The 11,588-nt window shown below is 46.8% G+C and overlaps 1 pseudogene; it reads right to left on the reverse strand.

Moving 5' to 3' along the window:
• Positions 1-790: 790 nt before the first annotated feature.
• Positions 791-1,397, reverse strand: LOC132871021 (histone H1-like; annotated as a pseudogene).
• Between the last annotated feature and the right edge of the window lie 10,191 nt (positions 1,398-11,588).

Consider the following 11,588-nt stretch of genomic DNA (forward strand, 5'->3'; position numbering starts at 1 on the left):
TCTCCAGTGGTTTTCCCTTGTTCATGTTTTTTTCAATTAGCTTTTTTTCATTTATGGTTTTTTGCAATAGTGTTTTTCTTGTCCTTGTCTGCCTCATTTGTTTTGTCAAGTTTTTGTCTCCTTTTTTACATGGACTATTTTTGCTACTTTTTTCCTGGATTAAAACCACCTCATTTATTGGATTACGGTCTAGTCATGTTCTGCTTTTGGATCCTATCTCACCACACCTCCACCACCCCTAACAGGAATGGCATAATGATATGATAGACATTTACAGTATGTTCAAAATGTGCAATATGAATGGAGTGCAATGGTATGAGATATATATAATTTGCAGTATATACAAAACATGACATGAATAAACGGTAGTGCAAATTGTGATAGTGCAATGCAGTCAGTTCAAGTCAATTCAGTTTGTTGGGGGGGGGGTGTTGAGTGTGTGAGGGGGTGGAATTCAGCAGTGAGACAGCTGAAGGAAAAAAAAAACTGTTCCTGAACCTGGTGGTTTTGGTCCGAAGGCTCTTGTAGCGCCTTCCAGAGGGCAGGAGAGTGAACAGTTTGTGTGCTGGATGGCAGGAGTCTTTGATGTATATGGCTCTCCTGCGACATTGCTTCCTGTTCATGTTATCCCAACACCCTCCTGTCACCATTTTGAAGAGCAGGAATCAATTCCACTAAAACAATCAGCAGCATCTTACATCGAGTGAATATGGAATACTACTCTTTGACCAAAAATATGGGTGGCTCTTAAAAGAGCCATTTAGGGAAAGAAAATATTAAACAAACATGTTTACTTCTTTTTGTGGGCTGCCTTGGCCGTTTTGGGCTTTGTGGCATTGGGCTTATCAATTTTTGTCTTTTTTTTATATCTTAGGAGCCTTTTTGGGGGTTGGTAGATTTTTTGCCTTCTTCGGGCTCTTGGTGGCTTTCTTAGCGGTGGCAGGGGGCTTCTTTGCCATCTTAGGAGACTTCTTGGTGGTGACGGTGGGTTTCTTGGCCACTACCTTCTTGGGCTTCTTAGCCACGGTGGGTTTTTTGGCAGCTGCCTTTTTGGCTTTGGGCGCGGCTTCCTTGGTGGGCTTCTGGCCTTCGGTCAGCTTCCTGTTCAGCTTGAAAGAGCCAGATGCACTGGTCCCTCTGGTCTGCACCAGGATGCCTTTTGCCACAAGGTTCCTGATGGCAATTTTGACATGGTGGTTGTTCTTCTCCACATTGTATCTGGAGGCCTGCAAAGTTTTCTTTAAGGCAGACAGGGACATGCTGTTCCTCTCCTTGGACGAAGAAACTGCTTTGATGAGGAGCTCGCCAATGCTCGGGCCTGATTTCTTGGTCCTTGAAGCTGCTTTCTTTTTGGGCACTTTACTCGGCATGGTGGTGGTGGGAGCAACTTCTGTCATCTGTCTTGGAGCTAAGTAGAGGAAGTGAGTGAAACGCTGTGTGTAAAACGGAGAAACCTCCCTCCCCTCAGCCCGGGGGGCTGGTCTTAAAAGCAGTCATGAGAACGTTTTAGACTCAACTGCGCTGCCGCTGAGTGACTGCACTTCCATGAAACACTTGCAGTTGTGTTTTCTCATGGCATTTCTTGGTGAAAATATGATTTGTAAGACAATATCCAAAACGATCAAGCACACATTTAGAGAGAAAAGGCTTTCACTTTTCTTCTGAGCTCCAGCATGCCCAGGTACAGACCAAGCATCTCGCACAGTGGCCTAAAAGAGCAAGGTGCACCAGTGGTTTGAGCTGGCAGGCTATGCATTTTGTGGTATGTCGTGTAAAAACGGGCTAAAAAAATTGGTGCGGCCATATTAAGCACTCTGAGCCAAGGTGAAGGAGAGCCCTGTCAATGACCTTGATGTATTTCCACTGTCAGAGTGTAGTGTGTAGTTTTTGAAGCAGAGCCCCTTTTGTGCTGTGTAAAGCACAACTTTGGAGTGAGTGTGTGCACCTTTGTGCTAGGTGTGTGTCCCCATGTGGCTGAGTTGTTGTGTGTTGGATTTGGTAGAATTTCATATGTCAGCGTGAAGACTACTAGTCCTACTACTAGTGTTTGTGCCCTAGTATGTGACTCCTGCAATGCGACTCCCAACTTCTTTGCCATCGTCTGGTCTTCGACACCCGTCTGGTGCTCGAACTTGGGATGGCTCTCCTCATACATCACCCCATCCTCTTCTGCTCCTGGTACTCCAGGTGTGTCTCTTTCCTGCCTGAGTGGCCTGCACCTGTTTGACATTGTCTTCATCGCACAGGCCTAGGGCCTCAGTAGAATCCTAATGCTGTTTACCCTGACTCTGTCTTATGGTTATTTTATTCCACACTCCTGGAATGCTAATCTTATGACCTCAAGAGATATGGAATTATCTATTATGGAATCACTTTGTGCTGCTATAACCTTAATATGAATTACTTTCTGTTGCTATAACCCTTATATTAAATACTTTGTTGCTGTAAGCCTAATATGAAACACGCTGTGCTGCTATAACCCTAATATGAATTACTTTGTGTTGCAACAACCCTAATGTGAAATAATTTATGCTGTTATAACCCTAATATGAAACACTGTCTTGCTATAACCCTATTTTGAATCACTTTGTGCTGCTATAACCTTAAAATTAAATGCTTTTTGTTGCTATAACCCTAATATGAATTACTTTGTGTTGCAACAACCCTAATGTGAAATAATTTATGCTGTTATAACCCTAATATGAAACACTGTCTTGCTATAACCCTATTTTGAAACACATTGTGCTGCTATAACCCTAATATGAATTACTTTGTGTTGCAACAACCCTAATGTAAGGCAAGGCAAGGCAAGTTTATTTATATAGCACATTTCATACACAATGGCAGTTCAATGTGCTTTACAGAAGTAAAAACAAAAACAGTAAACAATAGAGAAATAAAATTACATAAAATAATTTTATCTTTATTCTAAAATAATTAATTAAAAGAATTAAAAGAATTAAAAGAAAATAATAAGAATTAAACAATAGTAGAAATAAAATATTAAAATGCCAAAAAGAAAAAGGAGAAAAAGAAAGAGAAAGAGAAAAAAATGTGAAATGCTTTGTGTTGCTATAACCCTATTTTGAATCACTTTGTTCTGCTATAACCCTATTCTGAATTGCTTTGTGTTGCTATAACCCCAGTATGAAATACTTTCTGTTGCTATAACCCTAATCCTGGCATTGAACCCAGGCCAGACAAAGGTCAAGGCCTGCTCTTTAGCCACTAGGCTACATGTTTCTGTGGTTACTAATCCTTCCACTACACCTCCTCCCCATACCTCCTACCTAGACAAGTACATTATACTCCTCCTCTTTTCTCCACCACCAATCATCTGTCGATCCTGCCCCAATTTAGTTTGAATTTGTTAGGACTAGGACTGTTTTGGCCTCTAGAGGCCACTGTTATTTCCTTTTCATGTCATGTTTATTTTGGCCTCTAGAGGCCGCCACTGTTCCTGTGTTTTGTGTTTGTGTTAATTGCCTGTTTAGTGCTGATTATCTTCACCTGTGTTCAATTTAGTTTGTGTATTTATACCCCCTGAGTTCAGTCCTCTTGTCACGGAGTCTTTGTGCTGTTATGTTTATCTCCAGTTTCCTCTGTACCGTGTTCTTTATTTTGCATTTTGCTTTTCTTTTGGACCTAGTAGTTACTGTGTTTTTTGGATCTTCTGAGCTTTGATATTTTTGCCTTTTCTTTTCTGTTTTTTTGGCTTTTGTTTTGTACTTTTGGATTTTTAATTTTTTCCCTTATATCTTCTGAGCGTTTTTGTATTTTTACTTTTTGGATATTTTTTGTACATATTGTAAATAAACTTTTGATACTTTTTCTACTTCTGCCTCACGCCTCTGCATTTGAGTCATCCCCCTGGTGGCCTAGTGGGGGTTTGCTGGATTATCACACCAATGAACCAGGTTCGAATCCCAGCAAAACCCTAACAGAAAGACTCCATCATGACCGACTCAGCAGAGGCTGCTTCAACTGTCTACCCGGCCAACCTTCAGGGAATTACGGCAGCTTTGACATGCTTCGGAGCGACCATGGATGCTCATGGACGTACGCTCACCAGCCAACATGAGGCCCTTGCTCGCCACGAGGAACTGCTTCAGCAAATTGGGAAAACCCTGGCACAGCTGACATCTCTGCCTGCATCTCCTGATCCAGCTCCCGCTCCTGCTCCTGTGCCTCCTGCCATGCTGCCTTCTTCACCTCGCGAACCCAGCCTTCCTGCACCACAGAGGTACGATGGCAAGCACAGTGAGTGCCGAGAGTTCCTTACCCAGTGTCAACTCACCTTTGAGCTTCAGCCTACCACCTACACTACGGATTGCCGCAAGATTGCCTTTGTGATCACCTTATTAGCTGGTAAGGTGCGAGCCTGGGCTACTGCTATCTGGCAAAGACAGAGACCTGAGTGCCTTGATTTCCAGCTGTTTTCTGAAGAGATGCTTCGGGTCTTCGATCAGGCGGACATCAGTACCGACGCAGCCAGAAAGCTCATGTCCATCCAGCAAGGAGGAAGCGTCGCAGATTATGCCATCTTGTTCCGGACGCTCGCAGCAGTAAGTGGATGGAACGAGACTGCCCTGGTGTCAGCCTTCCACCATGGTCTGTCTGACCCCATCAAGGATGGTCTGGCCTTGATTGGATGCCCAAGTGACCTCGAAACCCTCATCTCACATGCTATTCGTCTGGACAACAGGATGAGAGAACGCCACCAAGCCTTGAGCCCCCCCAGCCTCCCTACCTCTACCTGGAGACCGTCTACCTCCTTCAGTGACTGTCCAGAACCCATGCAAGTGGGTTGTACTCGCCTCTCTGCATCTGAGAGGGAGCGCAGAAGGAGGGACAAGTGCTGCATCTACTGTGGCAAGCCTGGTCATTTCCGAGCATCATGTCCTGAACTCTTGGGAAAAGGACCGCCCCGTCCAGCCGAGGGAGGGTTGTGACGGGGCCTACCCTCTCTCCCAGACTCCCTGGCCAAGGAATCTACATCCCGGTCTCCATCTCCTGGGGTGAGTCTGTCCACTCTTGTCAAGCTTTGTTAGACTCAGGGGTGGCTGGGAACTTTATGGATATTCACTTTGCCCAAAGCATCAATATTCCGACTGCACCTCTTGAAGTCCCACTGTCTGTCTGCCCTCGATGGCCAAGCGTTAGGTGATGGAAGAGTCACCCAAGTTACTTCTCCAGTCTTCCTCCAGTCTCAAGGTCACAAGGAAGAAATATCCCTGCACCTGATTCCTTCACCTGAGTTCCCAGTTATTCTAGGGCTTCCTTGGCTTACTCGCCACAGCCCTCGGATAGACTGGGTAACAAGCCAGGTTGTGGAATGGGGCCCTGCATGCCATGCCTCTTGTCTGCTCTCTAGCTCTCCTGTGTCTCCTGCCGAGCCCCCTGATCTCACCGAGTTATCTCAAGTTCCCACAGAGTACTGGGATCTCAAGGAGGTATTCAGCAAGAGCAGGGCCGCCGTTCTTCCTCCACACCGGGCCTACGACTGTGCCATCGACTTGCTCCCTGGGACTACCCCTCCTCATGGCAGACTGTTTTCCCTCTCTCAGCCAGAACGCAAGGCCATGGAGGAATACCTCAAAGACGCCCTGGTCTTTGGGTTCATTCGACCCTCCACCTCACCTGCTGGTGCCGGCTTCTTCTTTGTCGGCAAGAAGGATGGGGGGCTCCGACCATGTATTGACTACAGGGGCCTGAACAAGATCACTGTGCGCAACCAATATCCCCTTCCGCTGATGTCCACTGCTTTCGACCTGCTCCAAGGCGCCACCATCTTCACCAAGTTGGACCTATGGAACGCATACCACCTCATACGTATCCGACAGGGAGATGAGTGGAAGACTGCCTTTAACACCCCGTCTGGGCACTACGAATACCAGGTGATGCCCTTCGGACTCACCAACGCACCAGCTGTTTTTCAGGCCCTAATCAATGACGTCTTAAGGGACATGATTAACCTGTACCTTTTTGTCTACCTCGATGACATCCTTATCTTTTCCAAGACCGTGCAGGAGCACCGCCACCATGTCCGCCAGGTTCTCCAGAGGCTGCTACAGAACAATCTGTTCACCAAGGCCCAGAAATGCGAATTTCATGTTCCCGAGGTCTCCTTTCTGGGATTTATTGTACGGACAGGCCAACTCCAAATGGACCCTGCCAAGACCCTGGCCGTCCGGGACTGGCCTACTCCCAAGTCCGTTAAGGAGGTTCAGCAGTTCTTAGGATTCGCTAACTTCTACCGCAAGTTCATCAGGAACTTCAGTTCTGTAGCAGCACCCATGTCAGACCTTACCAAAGGGACAGGTGGATCTTATGTCTGGTCTCCTCAGGCGGAAAAGGCGTTCAAAGACCTCAAGGACCGCTTCTGCATGGCACCCATTCTGGTCCTCCCGGACACCGCCCAACCATTCATCGTGGAGGTGGATGCCTCGGACAGTGGTGTCGGCACGGTGCTCTCTCAACGTTCGGAAGGAAAGCTGCACCCCTGTGCTTACTTCTCCCACTGCCTGAGTCCTGTGGAGTCCCGGTACAATGTGGGGGATCGAGAACTGCTAGCGGTCAAACTGGCCCTTGAGGAGTGGAGGCACTGGCTGGAGGGAGCGCAACATCCATTCCTGGTTTGGACTGACCACAAGAACCTGGAGTACCTCCAGCAAGCCAAGAGACTGAACCCTCGACAGGCTAGGTGGGCCCTGTTTTTCAGTCGGTTTGACTTCACCCTCTCGTACCGCCCCGGCTCCAAGAACACCAAACCTGACGCACTGTCCAGGCTGTTCTCTGCCACTAACAGGGAGAATGAAGTCGGGCCTATTATCCCTGTGTCCCGGATTGTGGCCCCTGTCCGCTGGGGTATTGAGGAGGCTGTCCGACGAGCTCAACGCCAGGACCCCGGTCCTGGGATGGGGCCACCGGGCCTCTTGTACATCCCACATCAAGCCCGGGCCAAGGTTCTCCAGTGGGGTCACTCTTCCCCTCTCACTGCCCACCCAGGAGCTCGGAGGACCCTGGACTTCCTGAAAAGACGCTTCTGGTGGCCTAACATGGAGAAGGAAGTAAGGTCATTTGTCCTGTCCTGTGAGGTTTGCACCAGAACCAAGAACCCACGACAGCATCCCCAGGGTCTCCTGCATCCTCTGACCATTCCCCGGCGTCCCTGGTCCCACGTGGCTGTCGACTTCATCACGGGTCTCCCTGAGTCACAAGGTACCACGGTCATTTTGGTCATAGTTGACAGATTCTCCAAGGCCTGCCGCTTCATACCATTGTGCAAACTCCCCTCTGCTCTTGAAACAGCAAAACTTATGTTTAATCATGTCTTCCGAGTCTTTGGTCTTCCACAGGACATTGTCTCAGTCCGAGGGCCCCAGTTCTCCTCCCGAGTGTGGCACGGGTTCTGCAAGGTCATCGGAGCCACTGCCAGCCTCTCCTCTGGGTTTCACCCACAGTCCAATGGTCAGACGGAGAGGCTCAACCAGGACCTGGAAACCACCCTGCGAGGCCTGGCTATGGATAACCCGACATCGTGGAGCACCTGGCTGCCATGGGCAGAGTATGCCCACAACACCCTGCAGTCATCGGCCACCAAGCTGTCGACATTCCAGTGCCAATTCGGGTTCCAGCCACCTTTGTTCTCGGACCAGGAGGAGGACGCGGGGGTGCCCTCGGTCAACCAATATTTGAGACGGTGTCGCAAGACCTGGAGCAAGGTCAGGAAGACCCTCATACAGACCTCCAGAACCAACCAGACTCAGGCCAACCGCCATAGAAGACCTGCCCACGCTTTCCACCCTGGGCAGTGGGTTTGGCTGTCCACTAAGGACCTTCCGCTGCAGGTGGAGAACCGCAAGCTTGCTCCTCGCTACATTGGCCCCTTCAAGGTGGTGCGCAGGGTGAACCCTGTCTCCTACCCGCTCCAGTTGCCCCGGACTCTGAGGATCAACCCCACTTTCCATGTTTCCCTGTTGCGGCCCGTACTGACGTCTACGTATGCCCCTGCCCCTAGGAACCCCCCACCCCCGCATCTTCCAGGGTCAGACTGTGTTCACTGTGCATTGCCTGCTTGACTCCCGCCGGGTCCGCGGCGGGTTGCAATATCTGGTGGACTGGGAGGGCTATGGTCCTGAGGAGCACTGCTGGGTTCCTGCTCGGGATGTCCTAGATAAAGAACTGTGTCGGGACTTCCATTCGGCCCATCCGGATCGCCCTGGGAACGTCAGGAGACGCTCCTAGCGGGGGGGTCCTGTTAGGACTAGGACTGTTTTGGCCTCTAGAGGCCGCTGTTATTTCCTTTTTGTGTCATGTTTATTTTGGCCTCTAGAGGCCGCCACTGTTCCTGTGTTTTGTGTTTGTGTTAATTGCCTGTTTAGTCCTGATTATCTTCACCTGTGTTCAATTTAGTTTGTGTATTTATACCCCCTGAGTTCAGTCCTCTTGTCACAGAGTCTTTGTGCTGTTATGTTTATCACCAGTTTCCTCTGTACCGTGTTCTTTATTTTGCATTTTGCTTTTCTTTTGGACCTAGTAGTTACTGTGTTTTTTGGATCTTCTGAGCTTTGGTGTTTTTGCCTTTTCTTTTCTGTTTTTTTGGCTTTTTTTGTACTTTTGGATTTTTTATTTTTTCCCTTATATCTTCTGAGCATTTTTGTATTTTTACTTTTTGGATATTTTTTGTACATATTGTAAATAAACCTTTTTGATACTTTTTCTACTTCTGCCTCACGCCTCTGCATTTGAGTCATCCCCCTGGTGGCCTAGTGGGGGTTTGCTGGATTATCACACCAATGAACCAGGTTCGAATCCCAGCAAGACCCTAACAGAATTTTGAATGACACCACTCAGAACCTATCTGATTTCCACCTAACTTTCTTCCCCTTCCTTCAGTTAGTTTATGAATTCAACCCAGCCTCTCAAGCACACACACCAGCCTCTGATGAAGTAGCACAAGCTATGAAACATCAGGCAGGACTCAACACAGTGCAGTTTTTAATAATTTAAATACTCCTGAAGCCACTTAGGCAGCACAGTGGTGTAGTGGTTAGCACTATCGCCTCACAGCAAGAAGGTCCTAGGTTTGAGCCCAACAGTCAATGAGGGCCTTTCCATGTGGAGTTTGCATGCTGTGTCCATGTGGGTTTCCCCCACAGTCCAAAGGCTTGCAGGTTAGGCTAATTGGTGGCTCTAAGTTGACTGTAGGTGTGAATGGCTGTTTGTCTCTGTGTCAGCTGTGCGATGACCTAGCGACTTGTCCAGGGTGTACCCTGCCTCTTGCCCATAGTCAGCTGGGTTAGGCTCCAGCTTGGCTGTGACCCTGTAGAACAGGATAAGCAGCTACAGATAATGGATGGATGAAACCACCTAAGGTTTTTAGCAGCTTCAACTCAGCCTAGTGCCCACAGAAGATCCCTAAACCAACCCTGCACAATTAGACTGAGTCTTCTATTAGGCTGCAAGAACCACAACCCATCGCCTGGATACTCACCATCCACCACTTAACCTACCAACAGGGTGGGCCCCTTCCACTTTGAATGAGGACAGAAATGGAACTTTTTATGAGGTAAGAAATCACCACAGCTAACATTTTAATTTTAACAGTTCTGTATTGACTCCTGACCCTCCAAACCCCACACTCACACACTCAAACCATACACACCTACTCTCCATTTTCCCTTCCCATAGGCCTCACACCACACCACCACTCCTTTCAGTGGAGATCTCTCTACACACACACACTCCTCCTTCACCACTCCAAAAATTTATTGGATTTTCTTTCTTGTAATTTACATTATTCTGTTGTCAACTTGATTTGTTTTGATTTCCTCATTATTTCTTTTTCCTCTGAGCCACAATGGGACCACAATGGAAATAAGTGCTTGCGCTTTCTTGTGTAATCCTGATTTTAATGTATTTTGTACTTCATTTTACATTATGATCGAATCAAATCAAATCAAATCAAGAGCCTCTTTCCACCCCATCCAACCCCCTACTCATACAAATACAGCTACATTCACATACACATCCAACCCACACACTACAGAACCCAAAAACATGCACTCCTACCAACACTCCCCATGTATACTAGGATCTATACACACCAATACAGATAGACTAGACCCACATGCATTCATACAATGCATTACAATAGATACACACCTAGACACACACACCAGCCAATCTTCAGACATTTATACTAACACATTGAGACAAGAACCAGACCCTCTCACCAAACAACAAGCCAAACAATATTTCAAAATCGTTCAAGATTCACACCACAAACATAATCGACACAGCCATACAAACACACACTTTCCCAACAGGCATGCACAGACAAGTAAAAAACTAACAATATTCATCAAACCAGCAGCACCCAGAAATGACACACTAGAACGCATACACAACACTACACAATGGATGACACAGAACATGCAGATCCTTCACCAACACAACTTGCCCAGCTTTTACAAAACCACACACCTCCCTACAACCACACAGCCTTCCAGATTACCAGTGGCTGAGCCAGAGAAAAATATGGAAATGGATACACCAGCTCCACTCTCCCCACAATACATCAGTCCCTCTCCTCCCTGGGTTCTCTTTATCTACTTTTAGGACTTGTGTGAAAATCTGTTCATGTTTTAGGTCCTATTTATGCAGAAATATCGAAAATTCTAAAGGGTTCACAAACTTTCAAGCACCACTGTATTTGTACATACAAAAGAAAGAAAACGAGAAAGTGACAAAAAATAAATAAAATACATAACGAGCTAAGACATTACAATACACCACACATTGTTCGAAAAAGGAGTGGGAAGAAGTACAATACTTTTTTAATTTCCCATCTGCAGTTTGTTAAAGATCATGTGGACGAGCCAGAAGGTTATTGGAAAAATGTTTTGTGGACAGAGGAGACCAAAACAGAACTTTTATGGTTTAAATGAGAAGCGTTCTGTTTGGAGAAAGGAAAACACTGGATTCCAGCATAAGAAGCTTATCCCATCTGTGAAACATGGTGGTGGTAGTATCATGGTTTGGGCCTGTTTTGCTGCATCTGGGCCAGGATGGCTTGCCATCATTGATGGAACAATGAATTCTGAATTATACCAGCAAATTCTAAAGGAAAATGTCAGGACATCTGTCCATGAACTGAATCTCAAGAGAAGGTGGGTCATGCAGCAAGACAATGACCCTAAGCACAGAAGTCATTCTACCAAAGAAGGGTTAAAGAAGAAGAAAGTTCATGCTTTGTAATGGCCAATTCAAAGTCCTGACCTTAATCCAATTGAAATGTTGTGGAAGGACCTGAAGCGAGCAGTTCATGTGAGGAAACCCACAAACATCCCAGAGTTGACACTGTTATGTAAGGAGGAATGGGCTAAAATTCCTCCAACCTGGTGTGCAGGACTGATCAACAGTTACTGTGCACATTTAGTTGCAGTTATTGCTGCACAAGGGGGTCACACCAGATACTGAAAGCAAAGGTTCACATACTTTTGCCACTCACAGATATGTAATATTGGATCATTTTCCACAATAAATATATGACTCAGTCTAATATTTTTTTCTCATTTGTTTAA

This window comes from Neoarius graeffei, chromosome 22 (genome assembly GCF_027579695.1).
Source record: "Neoarius graeffei isolate fNeoGra1 chromosome 22, fNeoGra1.pri, whole genome shotgun sequence".
NCBI classification, from domain to species: Eukaryota; Metazoa; Chordata; class Actinopteri; order Siluriformes; family Ariidae; genus Neoarius; species Neoarius graeffei.